Source organism: Perissodus microlepis, chromosome 4 (assembly GCF_051167445.1).
Source record: "Perissodus microlepis isolate ML-2025 ecotype Zambia chromosome 4, ASM5116744v1, whole genome shotgun sequence".
NCBI classification, from domain to species: domain Eukaryota; kingdom Metazoa; phylum Chordata; class Actinopteri; order Cichliformes; family Cichlidae; genus Perissodus; species Perissodus microlepis.
This window is the reverse complement of record NC_140464.1, coordinates 26,913,204-26,933,203: the sequence shown is the minus strand read 5'-3', so window position 1 is coordinate 26,933,203 and position 20,000 is coordinate 26,913,204. Positions and strand designations below refer to the sequence as shown.

Below are 20,000 nucleotides of genomic sequence, written 5' to 3'. Positions count from 1 at the left end.
GAGGCCAAGGTAATGCCATCCAGAGTATGAATCTGGTTAGATACCATATTTCTAAGATTTTCAGGGCCGAGTACAATAACCTCAGTTTTATCTGAATTAAGAAGCAGAAAGTTAGCGGCCATCCAGGTCTTTATGTCTTTAAGACATTCCTGCAGTTTAACTAATTGGTGTGTGTTATCTGGCTTCATGGACAGATAGAGCTGGGTGTCATCTGCATAGCAGTGAAAATGTATGCTATGTCTTCTAATGATGCTGCCTAAGGGAAGCATGTATAATGTAAACAGAATTGGTCCTAGCACTGAACCCTGTGGAACTCCATAATTAACCTCAGTGTGTGAAGAGGACTCTCCATTTACATGCACAAATTGGAGTCTATTAGATAGATATGATACAAACCACTGCAGTGCAGTACCTGTAATACCTACAGCATGTTCTAATCGCTCTAATAGGATATTATGGTCAACAGTATCGAACGCTGCACTGAGGTCTAGCAGGACAAGCACAGAGATGAGTCCACTGTCAGAGGCCATAAGAAGATCATTTGTAACCTTCACTAAAGCTGTTTCTGTGCTGTGATGAGCTCTGAAACCTGACTGAAACTCTTCAAATAAACCATTCCTCTGCAGATGATCTGTTAGCTGTTTGACAACTACTCTTTCAAGGATTTTTGATATGAAAGGAAGGTTGGAGATTGGCCTATAATTAGCTAAGACTGCTGGGTCTAGAGATGGCTTTTTGAGTAAAGGTTTAACTACAGCCAGCTTGAAGGCCTGTGGTACATAGCCGATTATTAGAGATAGGTTGATCATATTTAAGATCGAAGAATTAATTAATGGCAGGACTTCTTTGAGCAGTTTTGTAGGAATGGGGTCTAAAAGACACGTTGATGGTTTGGAGGAAGTAATTATTGAAGTTAACTCAGAAAGATCAATTGGAGAAAAAGAGTCTAACTTAACATCAATGGTACTAAGAGTAGCTGTAGATAATATTACATCTGTGGGATGATTACTGGTAATTTTTTCTCTAATGATAAAAATTTTATTTGTGAAGAAGTTCATGAAGTCATTACTAGTTAACGTTAAAGGGATGGTTGGCTCAACAGAGCTCTGACTGTTTGTCAGCCTGGCTACAGTGCTGAAGAGAAACCTGGGGTTGTTCTTATTTTCTTCAATCAGTGATGAATAGTAAGATGTTCTGGCTTTGCGGAGGGCTTTCTTATAAAGCAGCAAACTATTTCTCCAGGCTAAATGATAATCCTCTAAATTTGTGACACGCCATTTCCTCTCCAGATTACGAGTCATCTGCTTTAGGGTACGTGTTTGAGAATTATACCACGGAGTCAGGTACTTCTGATTAGAGACCTTAGTTTTCACTGGAGCTACAGTATCCAGAGTCGTACGTAGTGAGGAGGTGAAATTATTAACAAGATAATCGACCTCTGTTGGGGTAGCGTTCAGATAGCTGCTCTGCTCTGTGTTGGTACAGGGCATTGAAGATGATAACAGTGGGTGGATTATATTCTTAAACTTAGTTACAGCGCTTTCAGAAAGACATCTACTTTGATAAAATCTACTCTCCACCGCTGTGTAATCAATTATTGTAAATGTAAATGTTATCAGGAAATGATCAGACAGGAGAGGGTTTTCAGGAAACACTGTTAAATGTTCAGTTTCTATGCCATATGTTAAAAGAAGATCTAGAGTGTGATTAAAGTGGTGGGTGGGTTCTTTTACATTTTGAGAGAAGCCAATTGAGTCTAATAACAGACTAAATGCCATGTTGAGGCTGTCATTTTTAGCATCTACATGGATGTTAAAATCACCCACAATAATTATTTTATTTGAGCTCAGAACTAAATTAGATATAAAGTCTGAGAAATCAGACAGAAACTCTGTGTAAGGCCCAGGTGGACGATAGATGATAACAAGTAAGACTGGTTTCTGAGTTTCACAGCTGGGGTGGACAATGTTAAGCATCAGGCTTTCAAGTGAATTAAAAGTCTGTCTTGGTCTTTCATTAATTAATAGGCTGGTGTGAAAAATTGCTGCCACACCGCCCCCTCGGCCTGTGCTTCGAGGTTTCTGGTAGTTAGAATGACTCGGGGGTGTTGATTCATTTAAACTAACATAATCATCCTGCTGCAACCAGGTTTCTGTAAGGCAGAGTAAATCAATTTGTTGATCAATTATTAAGTCATGTACTAACAGAGACTTGGAGGAGAGAGACCTAATATTTAATAATCCACATTTCACTGTTTTACTCTTTGGTTCAGATGTGGATACTGTACTGTTCTTTCTTTGTAATTGTTTATGTTTAAGTTGTTTGTTGCTGGTTTTTAGTTTGTTTTTTGTCTTTTTGGAAGCTGACACAGTCTCTATGGAGATGGGTTTTTGGGGGGGTAGCAGGAGGAGAGAAGCTGCAGAGAGGCGTGTAAGACTGCAACTCTGCTTCCTGGTCCCAACTCTGGATAGTCATATTTTGGGGGGTTTAATAAATTTGTCCATATTTCTAGAAATGAGAGCTGCTCCATCCAAAGTGGGATGGATGCCGTCTCTCCTAACAAGACCAGGTTTCCTCCAGAAGGTTTGCCAATTATCTATGAAGCCCACATCGTTTCTGGGACACCACTCAGACAGCCAGCAATTTAAGGAGAACATGCGGCTAAACATGTCACTCCTGGTCTGATTGGGGAGGGGACCAGAGAAAACTACAGAGTCTGACATTGTTTTAGCAAAGTTGCACATCGATTCAATATTGATTTTAGTGACCTCCGATTGGCGTAACCGGGTGTCATTACTGCCGACGTGAATTATGATTTTACTGAATTTACGTTTACCCTTAGCCAGCAGTTTTAAATTTCCTTCAATGTCGCCTGCTCTGGCCCCTGGAAGACAATTGACTATGGTTGCCGGTGTCTCTAGCTTCACATGTCTGAGAACAGAATCACCAATTACCAGAGTTTGACCCCCGGCGGGTGTGTGGGGAAAAACGGTTAGACACATGAACGGGTTGGTGGTGTACCTGGGGCTTCTGTTTAGGACTATGCTTCCTCCTCACCGTGACCCAGCCGCCCTCTTTCCCCAGCTGCTTGGGGTCTGCCGGGGAACAGCTAGCGGGGCCTACGCTATCTTCGGCTGCACCAGCTACAGGGGCCTGGCTAGCTACGGGTGAATGAAGGGTGCGAAGCCGAGTCTCCAATTCAGTAATCCTGGCCTCCAGAGCTGCAAATATGCTACATTTGTTACAGATATCATTACTGCTAAAGGAGGCCGAGGAGTAACTAAACATCTGACACAATGAGCAAGAAAGTGCAGGAGGGACAGGTGAAGTAGCAATGTTGCTAACGAGTCGGCTACGAGCTAAGCTAAGCTAGCGAAACAGTACAGAGACAGTGAGTGAATACTTTGGCTATAAATTAGGTAGTGAGTACACAGAAAGTGTGCTTCGGATGAAGCACGTGAAGATTATACTATGAAAGAAGAATGTATTTAAAAGTTGTTAATTAAATTGCTAAGCAAATAAGCTACTCAGAAACACCACTGTGTTTGAGCAGGAACAGGAAGTGATACTCTACCGCAGAGCGAGCGAACACCAAGTGACAGCGCCACCAAGAACCGAAGGAGTACCTTCACACCGCCGACTCCATACAATGACTAGCATAATTTGCGGCTACGCAGCAGAAAGATACAGTGTTGTCAAGAAAGTAGATACCAAGCCCACTTACACCAGAACCACTTACACCAGAGCCATCAAGATCCAGCTGAGGCAAGAGCTCCATACCTTCAAAAAAGATATAAGGTGTAGTGAGAAGAAAGAAGAAACAAGCACTAGCTGACCTTCAAGACATCCTAAGGAGGTAGAAGGTTGGGGACCCTTCGGAGAGCAGAGTAGCAAGGATCTTCATGTTGACCGTCACTTCTAGGACAGAAACATCAGATTGTCATCGGCAGGAAAAAGGGATTATAACCAGATGTACCATCTCAGTCATCCGATAAGAGCATTTATGGATGACCTGACTGTTACAACAACATCAGTTCCAGGAGTTAACTGATGTTGTTGTAATATCCAGGAGGTAAGGACATCTTGCAAGGCCTTGAGAAACTTCACCTTTACCTGGGCAAGGATGAGCACTAAGCCCACCAAATCAAACTCTATGGTGCTAAAAAGGGGGAAAGTGGCTGACAAATTCCATCTTTCTTAGATAGGATTGGCATCCCCTCCATATCAGGGCAGCTAGTGAAAAGTTTTAAAAGTTGTATCACTGAACAGGCAGAGAGAGCTGTGGAGGTGGCCAAGTCATTCTTCAGGCAGAAGGATTTGGTGGGTACACTGGAATCCAGGAGAGCTTGCTTGTTTTTCCCCCCCAAAAGCCTCACATGGACAAGGCTAGAGAAAATGAGAGAGACCACATAATCCAAGAAGAGGACTGAGCAGATGTGAAGGAAGAGCAAATGTGTAGGACAGTGGGGCTCAGGCAGCAGGTGGCCTGGACAAAACGGGAGCGTAAGCTACAGTGGAAAATCACCTGAGGAACATCATGCAAGCGGATGTCCATTGTGTCTGATTCCTCATCCATGCCCTACCAAGCCCAGCCAATCTCTATTATGTAGGGCAAGCATGAGACACCAATCTGTCAGCTATGCTCAAAAAGGGGATACTTAGAACATCTACAGAGTAGATGTCCAAAGGCTCTGCAGAAGGTTGCTACCACTGGCGTAACAACCAAATGCTGAAAGCAGTGGCAGAAAGCATAGGCAATGCAATCATCTCTGGAAAATAACATCTTGCCACGAAGAGAATTGCCTTTGTCAAAGCTGGAGAGAAGCCCTGCCAACAGCAAAGGACAAGGTCAGGTCTTCTCTACACAGCCTGGAAGCTGCAACCCCATCTGGGGAAGCAATTGAAGTTCCCCCAGCACATTGCTAAAACATCCATATCCATGATCCATGGACGGTTGCTGCTGGGATGCAAGCTGGGGTCTGATCAACTTCAGCTGGGACTGGATTTGGAAGTGGATTTGAATGTGTAATCTCTTTTGTTTACTTTATTTTTTCTTCTTTTTGCACTGAGAGAATTGCAACTCAGTTTCGTTGTTTAATGTTTCATTGCTACAATGACAATTCACTAGCAGGGACCACTTCCTTGGTAACGATGGGCGATGAGGGATGAGGAAGTGTGTATAGTGCTGTGGTTTAGGGAAGGCCTTGAAGGGGACTGGCAACGGCTCTCAGGCCGGGCAGATCCCCATGTACTAACGAGAAATAAATGGAGGAAAGGAAGAGAGGAGAGGAGAAGAGGAGAAGAGAAGAGAGGAAAGAAAAGGGGGGGCAGGGGGAGCATGAAAATGAGAACAGCAGGTATTGGAGAAGGGGGGGGGTTATAGGCTGAGGCCGGAGGGGGCGTGAAGGAGGAGTGGTCCCGCTCCTGAAATTCAGATGATATCTCTACTAAAGAGTCTGTCTCTGTTTTCTGATGTGCTGGTGTCATGCGTTGCTGTGTAGTAGGCAGGTTGAGACCCAATATGCACAACTCAGGGACAGAACTAAGCTCAAAACAACTTTACAAAAAAGTAGACGGGGCAAAATTACAAGAAACTCAGGATACTAATGGGGAAATGCGAAACACACAGGGAACACAGTGATGGGAGGTACTGTGCCGAAGCTTCAGAGCACATGTAAAGACATATAAAGAATAAAACAAGATGCATAAACACAGACAGGGACGAAGACAAAAGAACGTGACATAGACAAAAGATAAATAAACATGAAGACAAGACTGACTAAGCACGGAAGATCTAAGAGAAAGGCAGACTTGACAAAGGGAACACAGGAGGACAGAAAAAACAACCTTGAAGAAAATCTAAAAATGATAACTATAAATACCAAATATGAACAAAAACACAACCTAAGTAAAAATCCCCTCCATACAACTCAAAACTGAACACTTCAACAAACCAAGTCAAACGGAGAATATCACACACACAGCTGGATAAGCAATTCCAATCCAGGAGGTCCTATCTCACAACTTACAGAACTCAAAGAATCTTTGCTAACATCTTGTTGTCAGATACTACAGTACATCTTCAAGCGTCTAGCATATGACCATGACTCCCCATGTTTCTTTTGGCAGTAAAAGGGGGACCAACAGAATATAAGGCAAGTGGTCATAATGTTATGCCGTCTGTGTCGTTATATTCCTCTGTTATTGGTTGGCTTGTACAGGTTTCAGTAGCATTTAAAGTAGGAGAACTAGTAAAACTGTCTGTATTGTACTCTGTATTTGTAATCCCTATACAGATTGAATGTCATATGTGGCTGTGTGACAGGCAAGGCAGAACCCAAACACAGGACTCGAACACAAGGGAATTAGTTTTAAGGTGGCAGCTATGATGGCCAAATTAAGCTTTCTGAAACATTGAAGCTTGTATTCAAAAAGGTTTCATTACTCGAAGCTGTTCAACAGTCCTCTTTTGTGCCATCTTGTGGCCAAAAGTATGAAGAGCAGCTTGAATCAACAGCTTGAAATGAACTGCTTCCTACAGAGCTGAGTTGACAGTTTCTGTTTAATATCATGTGACTGAGGTGCTTTGAACATGTTTTTATGTATGTATGTATGTATGAATTTATGTATGTATTTATGGGGGGGCGGGGGGGGGGGGGGGTGAAAAAGAATGATTATTTGATTAATAAATACTTTTGATAAATAAACTTTTGCTTAAACGTGCTGTGTTATGGTCTCCTTTTGTTTGACTTCTTAATATTTGAAAGCAAAACATTCTTTATAATAATATACAACACGCTCTTATAATAGGTTGGGAGTATGCTAAAGTCCCCATTTCCACATGGTTATGTAATTAACCAATGCGCAGCTACACTTGTATATAATATATTATAACTTATATGTATAATGTATTTTAGGTACTTTTTTACCTTGGGGTAGAATTTTTTTAAAAACTAGTAAAATAAAAACAACACATAAGACTGTTCTATTTATTTTTTCTTTAGGAATAGGCATAATGTCCTCTCTTCCTCGCTGGCTCCATGTCTCTCAATATGTCACATACTTCGCTCTCTCACACAAAATCACAACAACACAGCACAAATCCTGCCAATGATTCCCTTCATTATAAACCATGGAAACAGGTATTGAAGCAGAGACGTACCAAATGAAGCTTCACACATCACTGATCATGTGACTCGGGTTAGCCGAACCAAGCCTCGACACTGCTTCAGAAGCAGTGTGTTGTTTTTGGTTTTTTGCACCGGAGCCTCCGCTTCAAACGGAACATCACTAAAAAAAACTCTAACGAGGGAGAAATTAGGAACTGGGAACTAGAAAACATGGAAAGTATAGGGTACAGGGAACCACACAGCAAACAGGGATGACGCAACAACAAGCAGGGGGAGACTAAAATACACACAGGATAATTAAACGATGAACTAACAGGACAGGGAAAGCAAAATTGAACACACAGTACACAGAGACTGTCAAAATAAAGCAGGAATTAACGTCAGCTGATTCAGTCCCAACTGACCTATTTTAAAAAATGTGTCTCATTACCAAGAAACATCTCATGATGGGTAAAAACCAATGAGCTCTCTCAAGACCATTGCAACCTTATTGTTGCAAAACATCTTGATGGGATTTGTCACAGAAGAATTCCTAAACTACTGAATGTGCCAGTGAGCACTGTTGGAGCCATAATCTAGAATTGGTAAGAACATCATTTTACCATAAGCAGGCCACAACCAGGTGATCCCCGCAAGATTTCAGGAAGGCAGTGAAAAGAATTATCAGAAGAGTTTTCCAAGAGCCAAGGACCAGTTGTGGAGAGCTACAGAAAGACCTGAAATCAGCAGGTAGAATTGGTTGAAAGAAAGCAATAAGTAATGCGCTCAACCATGTATGGACACTCACCACACCGCGTTTACAGTTTGCTGACCAACATTTAGACAAGCCTGTGAAATACTGCCAGGATATAGCCTGATTAATTAAGACCAAAACTAAAGCATTTGGATGCCATAATACACACTATGTTTGGAGGTAAAAACAGACTGCATATCGCCCCAAAAACACCATATCAACAGTGAAGTTTGGAGGTAGGAACAGCATGGTATGTGGCTGTTTTTTGGCATTCAGCATTGGGAGGCTTCATATAATTGAAGGAAAGATGAATGGAAAGACGTTCTGAGACATTTTTGATAAAAAAAATCCACTGCCACCTACCAGGATGATGAAGGTGAAACGAGGGACGTGTCAGCAAAACAACAATCCCAAACACACAGCCAAGGAAACGCTCATTTGCTTATAGAGAAAGAAAGTAAACCTCCTAGACTAGCCCAGCCAATGACCTGACCTGAATCCTGAAAACTTTTCCCTGTGTCATTTCTGCATCATTAGTACACATAATTTAATTATGTACTTCTATGGTTTGATTTATTTGCATGTGTGGATTTGATGGGTTGAGACATTTGATGAGAATTTCATGTCAGTAGCATATATATGTCAGTAGCATATATTTTCTTAAAAAATTGGTGACGTGTTCAATACTTATTTTACCCACTGTATGCACTCACCAGACAATGTATTAGGTTACCTGTTGAACTGCTTATTGCAAATTTTAGCCAATCACATGTCAGCAACTCAGTGCAATTAGGCATGTAGATGTGATCACAATGATTAAAGTCCAGCCTTAGTATCAGAACAGGGGGAAAAAAGGTGATTTAAGTGAAATTACATGTGGCATGGTCATTGGTGCCAAACGGGCTAGTCTGGCATCAGTGAGTATTTCAGAAACTGTTGATCTACTGGGATTTTCTCACATAACGATCTCTAGGTTATGTAAGCACTGCTCATATAACTAGGTCTCTATTTTAGACCATTCTCTTTTTTAAAGCATGACCATCCAAGTGTGCACAGAAAAGGCACATTTAAGTCATGCTTTGCTATGCATCATTATGCAGAAAATTCAAGAAAACTGATCATGCAAGTGTCACAACAAAACTGTTTGATTATTAGCTATAATGTGATTGATGATTTTAGTCCAGCAATTTTATACATTCAGTAATAGATGAACACTCAATGCTGGCCGTCAGTGAGAGCACATTTAATCTTTTTCCGAAATTTTATATTAATTTAAGCTTCAGTGTATTCTATTCGGTAAGCTATTACAGTGCTCATATGCAGTGGATCATTAGTTTTGGGGAAGAACAGTATTATACTATTTTGGCTGTAGCGCAGGTGATCTACTAATAAGAAGGTTAGTGGTCCATCCTCACTGCTCCAGTCTGCATGCCTAAGTATCCTCACACACTGAACACCAAGTTGCTCTCTGATGTATTCACTGGAGAATGAATGCGTGTAAATGTTAGATAGAAAGCACTTACTAGCACCTGTAGAATATGTGTGAATGGATGAATGAGTCGTGTTGTATAAATGATGCAGAAAAGTGCTATATAATAACCAGTCCATTTATATGATCAGTTTGTCTGAGTTATAAATAGGCCATCTCAGCTCATTTCAAAAGCGATTTCAAAAGTAGGGTCATGTCTGTACTAACCTTATTGTGTGAATAGCACGTTTTGTGATTTGCACATTTCCGAAAAGCCCCCCCCCTTACACTCTAAGAGGAAATTAGCTAAGGTATTGACAAAGTGTCCAAAACCCGACAGCACTTGAAGGTAACACGTCTAATGCGATTGATAAAGCCTCGCATCTCCATTGCTCCTTTAGTCATAACTGCAAATAGTCACACACGCAAAAACACACAGTCTCACTGTGTCAAGTGTATGTCATTATATTTCTCTATCCATGCTTATATTGCAGGGGGATATTGCAATCTATACAAAGCGCTATTGTCGAGCCGGGTAAAAAAGAAAATAATCTTTCTGTGATGTAACAATAAATTAATGTGTGTTTTAAAAAAAATCGCTACAACGGTGTTGCTGATGCTTTTCCCCGAGAGCATCCTCCGTTGCGCCACTAAAGCATGTCATCCTGACCCGTTTCGAAATGCAGACATGTTTTAGCCGGTAACATAACAGGACAGCAGATACAGTAGATTGCAGCAACACGCACAATATCGGAAATTAGAGAGAAGAGAGGACACATGAGGCACTAAAGCTACTTTTACTCACGGCTCCGAAGAAACGCCATGAACATGATGGTATCGTTGATCCTGAGGAGGGTCGACATGACTGGAGTCTGACATCAGCAGTGTGTGTGGCGGGGTTGAGTGTACTTCCCCCTCCCCCTTTTAACAACATGGGGAGGGTAAGCGAAAAGATGAATACTGAGGAAAACCAGCTCGCAAAACTTTTTTACTAAACTGTCTAAAGGGGAGTTATTCATAAAGAAACACTTTTGAACAAGGTGTAGGCTTTCTCACATTCTATGACCAGCCTCACGAAAACCCTGAATTGGGTATGGGGAAGGAGAAGGATGGATGGATGGATTGCATATACACGGGTTAACAAAATCATTTTGGACATGCAACAATCTGTGTGATCTGATCTTCATCTACACACAACACAATATCCATTCATCCACCTTCTTCCTCCTACACAACTTAGCAAGCCTGTCCCAGATGGCAGAGGACGAGAGGCAGGGTACACCCCAGACAGATCGCCAGTCTGTTGCAGGGCAAACACAGAGAGACAGACAACCATTCACTCACACCTATGGTGCGGCCACTTTAGAATCACCATTTATCTAACCCCACTAACTGCACATATGGTGACTGTGGGAGGAAGCCGAGTACCCAGAAAGACCCCACAGAGACACGAGGAGCGCATGCAAATCCATCCTTTCCCTGACGCTGGAATTGAATTCAGGACCTGGGGGCAACAGTGCTAACCATCCCATTGTATTCAGACAAAAACAATCTACCCTTCCCCCTTTCATTCCTCCCCTGATGACATTTAATTTTCAATTTTATTTATAAAACGCCAAATCAAAACAACAGTCATCTCAAGGTGCCTAATATTGTAAGGTAAAGACCCTTCAATAATAAGGATACAACCCTAACAGTCAAAGGAGCCCTTTGAGCAAGCATTTGACAACAGTGGGAAGGAAAACTTTTAACAGGAAGAAATCTCCGCCATCACCATTTTCAGGGAGGGACAGCTATCTGCTGCGACCAGGTGGAGGTGATGGGAGGAAGACTAGATAAAAGACACACTGTGAAAGAGAGCCAGAGATTAATAATAACTAAAGATTAAATTCAGAGAGGTGTATAAACACATAGTGAAAAAAGATGAGTAAAGAAGAAATATTAAGTGCATCAAAGGGAAGCCACAACCTAGGCCAATTGCAGTGTAATTAAGGGAGGATTCAGGGTCACCTGATCCAGTTCTTACTATATATGCTTTATCAAAAAGCAACGTTTTAAGCCTAATCTTAAAACTAGAGAGGGCCCCTGCACTGAAAAAAAGAACATGTTGGATTTACCTAATTCAATAGTGGACATTGGTTGCACACAATTGCTTTGCTTTGGTGGAAACTTAAACAACTTAGTTAAACCAACACAACTTATTCATATTCAATAACCTGTGCATTTTGTGTTGATGAAACGTGATTGAAAAATGTTTAGATGAAGTAAGTTGAGCTCTTGGAATATTTTAATCCTTCACAATTTTGTCATTTTATTCCAACACTATTCATTAACTTTTACCCCAATACTACTTGGTCACTTAAATACTACATGTTGTCTTCATATTACATAATGTTCAACAAAGTCCAGAGTCTAGTTAACATTTGAACCCAGGACCATAATAAATAGCATACACGTGGTGTGTGTGTAGTTGTCTGCCTCTTATAACTCCAGTGATTTACCTGCAGTTTGAAATCTCATGTGATCTTGTGAATTTCATGTCCAGAAACTAACCACTCTTACTAGAATATTTCATGTCATCTCAACAAGAACAAATTAAGTTACTGAATTTCATACAGATACTACATGATTTAATTATTGTATCTGGGACTCCCCACCATTTGACCTTAGAACTGAAGAAGCACCACTAATCCAGAAGTAGTTATCTCACTTGACGCTGAGAAAGCTTTCGATCGTGTAGAGTGGAGCTTTCTCTTTGCGGTCTTACAAAGATTTGGTTTCAAGGACAGATTCATTTCATGGATTCGACTGTTGTACAAGGCACCCCAAGCCAGTGTCTATACAAATGGTGTTTCCTCTGGCTACTTCTCATTGTCACGCAGCACGAGACAGGGTTGCCCCCTGTCCCCCCTACTTTTTGCTATTGTAATTGAACCCCTATCTATAGCTTTGAAGGCCCTTCCTCATTTTCATGGTATTTCCCGGTGAGGCCTTGATGTAAAATTGTCTTTATATGCAGATGACCTGCTTCTATATGTTTCTGATCCCTTATCTAGTATACCATCGATTGTGTCTCTATTAAAAAGTTCGGCTCTCTGTCAGGTTACAAAATAAATCTTCTTAAAAGTGAGTGTTTCCCCATAAATTCTTTAAGTCTTACACTTAAACAATCTGACATTCCTTTTAGACTTAGCCCTGCCGGCTTTAAATATTTGGGAGTTAATGTGACTCGTACTTTGTCTTCTCTACACTCTTCCAATTTCTCCCCTTTAATGACTCAAATTCAATCAGATTTTCAGAGATGGAAATCGCTACCTTTGTCCCTAATTGGTCGGGTCAATGCTGTAAAGATGAACATTTTGCCTCGATTGTTATTTCTGTTTCAGAGTATTCCTATATTTTTACCTAAAGCTTTTTTCAAAAAGTTAGACCAGCTAGTTACATCGTTTTTTGTGGGGAGGGAAACATCCCAGGGTGAGGAAATCATTATTACAGAGACTGACATTTGATGGTGGTCTTGCCTTGCCTAACTTTTTATTTTACTATTGGTCCTCTCATATTCACAAATTGACCCATTGGCTTGAATCTCAAGAACTGCTGTGGTGCAAACTGGAGCGCCTGTCGTGCACTTCCTCATCCTTAGAAGCTTTATTGTTCTCTCCACTACCACTTAAGCCTTCTCATTTCACCCAAAATCCCGTGGTACAGTCTAGTCTAAGTACATCTCTGCATCAGTACACATGCCCATCACACAGAACCATCTGTTTACTCCTGGCCTCATTGATGGTACCTATGTACAGTGGAAGCATCATGGTATTAATACGTTTAAGGATCTCTATAAAGATGGCACTTTCTTAACTTTTTTAGACCTGTGTTCAGAAACAAATCTTCCGGCTACCAATCTATTCCGTTATTTTCAGGCACGGCATTGCACTTCTGCTCTCTTCCCCTCCTTGTCATGGGCTGGGTCGTGTGACCCAGTGTTTGAGTTTTGTGTATTTTTGTGTCCATTTTTGATCTAGTTAATTTCTAGGTGGCTATTTAGTCCTTTATTTCTTAGTTGTTTCTGTCATCTCCCCCTGTACTCAGTCTCTCTGATTCGTGCGTCTACCTGTCATGTTTCATGTCTGTGTGGTTATGTTAAGTTCATGTCATGATTTATCTTCATGTCTCTGGGTTTCCTGTTTTATTTTGAAAGAGTCTGGTGTTCTCTGTTCACTGCATTTAGGTTTACTCTCCCCTGTGCTGTAATTATGTTTCATTCTAGTCAGCTGTGTCCTCATGTGTCTCCACTTCCCCTGATCACCTCATGTGTGTATTTAGTCCTCAGTCTTGCTGTGTGCAGTGTCGCGTCGTCTGTGTTCTCACCTCCATGTTTTCACGGTCAGTCGTTGCAGTGATCATCATAGTCTCTGAGTCTTCTTAGTTTGTCACAGTATTAGTTTTCCCAGTTTAGTTATAGTCTAGTTTAGTCACGCTATCCCTGCTTTGTTTGTACACTTTGTCTTCAGCCATAATAAAGGCTCGCTTTCTGTTAAGTTCACTCCCGTCTACTCACTTGTGTACGCACCTGGGTCCATCACACACACCACCGCACGGCCTGTCTCCGCAGACCGTGACACTCCTACCCTCTTCTTCCAAATGTCCAACCGTGGGAGGAATTCTTATCCCTTAAACCCAATAAGAAGTCAATTATATCTTTAATATATAAACAACTTATGGATTTAAATGTCCACTCAGTTGTTAAAATTAGGGGGGCTTGGGAGCGGGAGTTAGGAGTAATTTTTTCGGATCAGCAATGGGAGAAAGCAGTATCCAATGTCCGTTATAGTACGTCCTGTGCCAGGTTACAACTTATCCAGTTCAAGGTGTTGTACAGGGTTTACTATTCAAAGTCTCGTCTGTCTGAGATTTACCCACAAGTGATGGATCAGTGTGAGAGATGTCATGCCACCCCATGTGACCTAGGTCATATGTTCTTTCTGTGCCCAAGACTCCATGGCTTCTGGAGTCAGTATTCAGTTATTCTTTCCAAGGCTCTTGGGACCCAAATCTGCATGGACCCTTTTCTGGCTGTTTTTGGGCTTCCAGTCAACACTGGTCTAACCGACCCTACACACTTCAAAATATTAGCCTTTACATCACTTTTGGCTAGACGTTGCATCTTACTCCTTTGGAAATCTTCAAAGCCACCTTCAGTTTCTTTTTGGTTTAGAGATGTGATGTCATTTCTTGAATTGCAAAAGATAGGCCTTGTGGCGAAGGGCAAATACAGAGAATTTTATCATATCTGGGGCCCCTTCGTAAACTATTGCAAGTCATTAAACGCTCTACCAGCTGATTAATATCATATCCCCCCCCCCCCCCCCTTTTTTTTTTTGTGTGTGTGTGTTTTGGGGTTTGTTGTTTGTGTTTGTTTTGGGTTTCTTCTTAGGTTTTGTTTTGTTTTGTTTGTTTGTTTGTTTTGTCAATTTTATTTAAGCGTGTGTGTGGGTGTGCCTGTGTGTGTGTGTGTGTGTGTGTGTATTATTGTATCTGTTCGTGTAAGAAAAACTAAAAAATATGTGAGGGGAACAGATTGTATTGTCATTGTAAACTAATGTACACTTGTCTCTCAATAAAAATATGAAAAAAAAAAAAAGAACTGAAGAAGCTTCTCGGATGAGAGGTGAAACGTCTTCTAGTAACTTAAAGAAGTCCAGACGCTTTTATTTGCAAGCTCCTTTGACTACGATGACCTGGATGACTAAGAACCTTCACAGACATATTGCCGTACATTTTGGGAGGAACACCCTTCAACTGGTGCGGGAGTATGAAAGGGAATCAAGGAAACTAGCGGATTATAGGAACCATCTCCGTTTCAACCTAAGATGTAGACAAAGCAGAGTTGTTCCTCAATTCAATTCAATTCAATTTTATTTATATAGCGCCAAATCACAACAAAAGTCGCCTCAAGGCCCTGCGCCTTGGATCCACTGTCAGGGGATACAGAGCAGACTTGATTCTGCAGAGAGCACAAAATCACCTTTTAAGTGAAAGGATAAGACAGGTCCATTTCACTATAGATGCCCTCCAGATCAAGATCAGCCAGACTCTGCAGGAACTGGAAATCCTTCTACCCTCTCCAATCTTAGAAGAGGTTTACAAGTTTGTGGACAAGGCTCAGCGGGCCCAACACTCTAAAGGAAAAGAAAGACAACGCAGGAAATTTCACACCTTGCTGTCAAAAACACACACTCCTCATTCTGAACCTACACAACCCAGAGAAGAAAACACACCTGAAGACAGTCAGGAGAAATGGGTAAAGAACTTTTCAGACCGGAATCTCACTGAACCTGAAAAGAGAGTATTAGCCAAAGGACTCAATTTTGCCATTTCTCCACAACAGTTGCCCATAGTGGACCTCATCACAGCCACAGAAACCGCCATACGGATTAATAAATTATCACAGACAGAAGCAGAGCAAATCAGGATGAAAGTCTCAGCCACCCTCTCCAGTGCCAAAGTCCCTCCGTCCAACCTCACAATACAAGAAAAGAAGGCCGTCGCTTCCCTGAGCAAAGACCACAACATCACTGTTTTACCAGCTGATAAGGGAAGATGCACCGTGGTCCTAAACACTACAGATTACCATACAAAGATCACAACTCTCCTCAGTGACAACAATACCTACGAAGCCTTAAAGCGAGACCCCACAAGCAGCTACAAAAAGAAAGTTATAACTTGCCTTCAAGACTTTGAAAAGGACAAAATCATTGACCGCCTTACATATCACCGCCTTTACCCAGGGGATGCCATACCCTGCATTTACGGACTTCCTAAAATCCACAAGGAAGCTGTCCCACTCAGACCCATAGTCAGTAGCATAAACTCAGCCACTTATAACATTGCAAAACACCTTGCTACCATCCTTGCTCCTCTCGTGGGGAACACCCCACACCACATCAAGAACTCCACCGACTTCACTGACAAGGTCCAGAAACTTACCCTGGATCCAGATGAAACGATGGTGTCCTTTGACGTAGTCTCTCTCTTCACTTGCATACCCACCACGGAGGCCGTGGAGACGGTCAGAAAACGACTACAAGAAGACAGCTCCTTGGAAGACAGGACCAACTTCACACCCAATCAGATTTGCACACTGTTAGACCTCTGCCTCACCACTACATATTTCAAATACAACGAAGGCTTCTACAGACAAAAACATGGCTGTGCCATGGGCTCCCCCGTGTCACTTATTGTAGCCAACCTTTACATGGAGGAAGTGGAAAGGAAGGCGCTTGGCTCTTTCAAAGGAAGAGTACCCAGCCACTGGTACAGATATGTAGACGACACCTGGGTCAAAATCAAGGCACAAGAAGTGGAATACTTCACTGCGCACATTAACGCTGTGGATAAAAACATCAAGTTCACCAGGGAAGACACAAAGGATAACTGTTTGCCTTTCCTGGACTGCGCCGTGCACATTGAAGAGAATGGCAACCTCAACATCGAAGTTTACCGGAAGCCCACACACACGGACCAGTACCTCCTCTTTGACTCCCATCACCCTCTGGAACACAAACTTGGAGTAATTAGGACCCTACACCACTGGGCAGAACATGTTCCCTCTAAGCCTGAAGGAAAAAAGAAGGAACACACACATGTAAAGGAAACACTCAAAACGTGTGGCTATCCTAAATGGGCGTTCTTAAAGTCAGCAAAGAGGCACAGAAAAGAAGACCAGACACCAACGAGGGAGGATAAGAAGGACAGACGCAACAACATTGTCATCCCCTATGTAGCCGGTGTATCAGAAAAACTCAGGAGAGTTTTCTCCAAGCATGACATCCCGGTGCATTTCAGACCCAGCAACACACTCAGACAAAAACTGGTTCACCCAAAAGACAAAACTCCAAAACACAGACTTAACAATGTGGTGTATGCTGTACAGTGCAGCGAGGAATGCCCAGACCTCTACATCGGAGAGACCAAACAGCCACTTCACAAGCGCATGGCACAACATAGAAGAGCCACCTCCACAGGACAAGACTCAGCAGTCCATCTGCATCTTAAGGAAAAAGGACACTCTTTCGAGGATGCCAATGTTCACATTTTGGACAGAGAGGACAGATGGTTTGAAAGGGGAGTGAAAGAAGCCATCTATGTCCACTGTGAGCGACCATCGGTGAGGCGGTGGTTTACGACACCAACTGTCTGCCATCTATAATCCAGTTTTGAGTTCCCTCCCCAGACGCCTTAACGCCCACTCACATCCTGGGCCATCTGACCTCAGGAATTCGCATGATAAGGTGGGGCCAGGTTTCACAATGAGCTCACCCGAAACTCTGGCTGATTGGGACCCACACCCAGTTTCACACCTTGGCTCAGGCGATTAGAGGATCATCAGGGGGTCCTTTTGTCCCTCTGTGGGGGGATACTCCCACTAGGTTTAAATCTGGGACTCCCCACCATTTGACCTTAGAACTGAAGAAGCTTCTCGGATGAGGTGAAATGTCTTCTAGTAACTTAAAGAAGTCCAGACACTTTAATTTGCAAGCTCCTTTGACTACAATGACCTGGATGACTGAGAACCTTCACAGACATGATTTAATTATGTTCACCATAGAAACATGAAATTATTTTGTTACACTTTACAAATTACAAGTTAGACTTTTGTAAACGTAACAACCATTCAATTTCCTTTTTTCGGTAACAAAACTAGAGGCGGCTGCTCAACTTGACTGAGATGGATGCCTCCCTCAAACCATGATCCAAAGCGCGCAAAATGAAATCACGTGCAGTGTCAGATTTAACATTGGTATATTATTATTATATAAGGTTATATAAAGTACTACGCTCAAAAATTTAAATGAACATAAAAAAAATAATGAAAAGGATTTTTATTGGTTAAAAATAAATTGCTTTATTTTAGCATTATGCAGTTCTGTTATTTGAACTTAATGTAAAATTGGACAAACTTAATTAGTTAATGATGGATCAACTTATTTACTGCAGTTAAGTCAAACTGAATTTAACTGAATTGATCCAACAATCTGGACAGGTCGCCAGTGTATCGCAGGGCTAACACAGAGAGACAGACAACCATTTGCACTCACAGTCACACTTATGGGTAATTTAAAATCACCAATTAATTCCACTAACTGCATGTCTTTGGAACATGGGAGGAGGCCAGAGAAACTGGAGAGAACCCATGCAAACATGGGGCCTTATGGTGGATTTGAACTGAGGAATGTTATGTTGTGAGGCAACAGTGTCACTCCACAAAGCAGGAAAGCTGCGACTACAAGCCTTGTTAGAGAATTTTCCTTATATTTTTGCCCTTGACAGGTTAAACCACAATAAATAGCAATAGCATACCCATGGTGTGTGTATGCTTTTCTGCGTCTTACAACCCCAGTGATATTCCTGTGGTTTGAAATCTCACGTGATCTTTTGATATCATGAGTGTTTCAACTAACCACTCTTGCTAGATTACATCATGTCATCTCAACAAAAATATATTTAACATGTTTTAAGTTGTTGAATTTCATGCTCATCATGAATGATTTAATTATGTTCACCACCAGAACATAAAATTATTTTGTTCAAATTACAAGTTAGATTCTTGTAAATGTAACAACCATCCAATTTCATTTTTGGTATTGGTCCAATTTTCTCTGTCGTTCATGGGCAGGGGCAGGAGATGCATCGGTATGGGTGATGAGATGGAGTTTCGGGCTGTGATGGTCTCCTTTGTCAAGTGGTGTCTGCAGCTCAACATAACAAAGACCAAGGAATTGATTATAGAGATTATAGGGTTAAAAACTCCACTGCACTCTACAGGAAGTGTCACGGCCGAAGCCAAGCGTGATCTGGACCCAAAAGCAGATTCAAGACAGAGGCACTGAGTGACATGAACAAAGTTTATTTACAAAAGGCACATGAACATAAACAATGAAACACTATGAAAGTAGACTATGAAGAACTATGAGTGTGTATTTGAGGCTGATGGTGGCTATGATGGTGCAAGCATGGGCAGCAGGTTGAGAGTCGCGTACTCCACTGTCACTCCCTTACTATCTGCACATCTTCTACCGAGAAAATAACAAAGTACAGTGTTCTGCCTTTTATAAATTAGACTGGACTATACAGTTTTATAAACTGCCAGAGTTCCCTCTGGTGGCTGCTTTGTAATATTGTTTTGATTACTTTGGAAAAAGACAAATAAAGGAAGTGGAAAATCCAAGATGGCTGAACATAATGCCAAAGTATTACTGTTTTAAGCCGATATGGACCTTAAAATATTGTTGCTTTGGTCGAGATTTGTCCATAAGTATGAGTGACAATAAGGTCAAGGTCAAGTTTATTTACAGAGCACATTTCCAAACAGTCCATGCTGCACAAAGTGCTTAACAATGTAAAATCCCACTAAAATAAATAAAATGCAAAACAATGATGCAGTAAAATATAGAAAAACAAAAATAAATCAATAAAACAACTAAAACAACAACTAAGGTTTAGGTCAATGTATGTTAAAAGCAAGACCATCAAAATGTGTCTTTAGTAACGATTTAAAAAGTTCACGTGTTTTTGCAGATCTAAGATTAAGAGGAAGACTGTTCCAGAGTCTGGGGCGATAAAATAATAATTGTCTCTTTGTTTTCTTTAAAAATGGTATGATGATTTG

The 20,000-nt window shown here is 41.5% G+C and overlaps 1 protein-coding gene across 4 annotated transcripts in view; it reads right to left on the bottom strand.

Annotated features, from left to right (window-relative positions):
• Positions 1-10,246, bottom strand: part of LOC146389141 (TANK-binding kinase 1-binding protein 1-like) — a 32,843-nt gene extending 22,597 nt beyond the window's left edge. For 2 of the 4 annotated variants that reach the window (XM_084926847.1, XM_084926850.1), the window contains exon 1: positions 10,137-10,239. The gene's annotated coding sequence lies outside the window, so the exon portion shown is untranslated. Of the gene's footprint in view, positions 1-10,136 lie in introns of all 4 variants that reach the window. The other 2 variants (XM_084926849.1, XM_084926848.1) reach the window with 2 other exon arrangements.
• Positions 10,247-20,000: the final 9,754 nt, after the last annotated feature.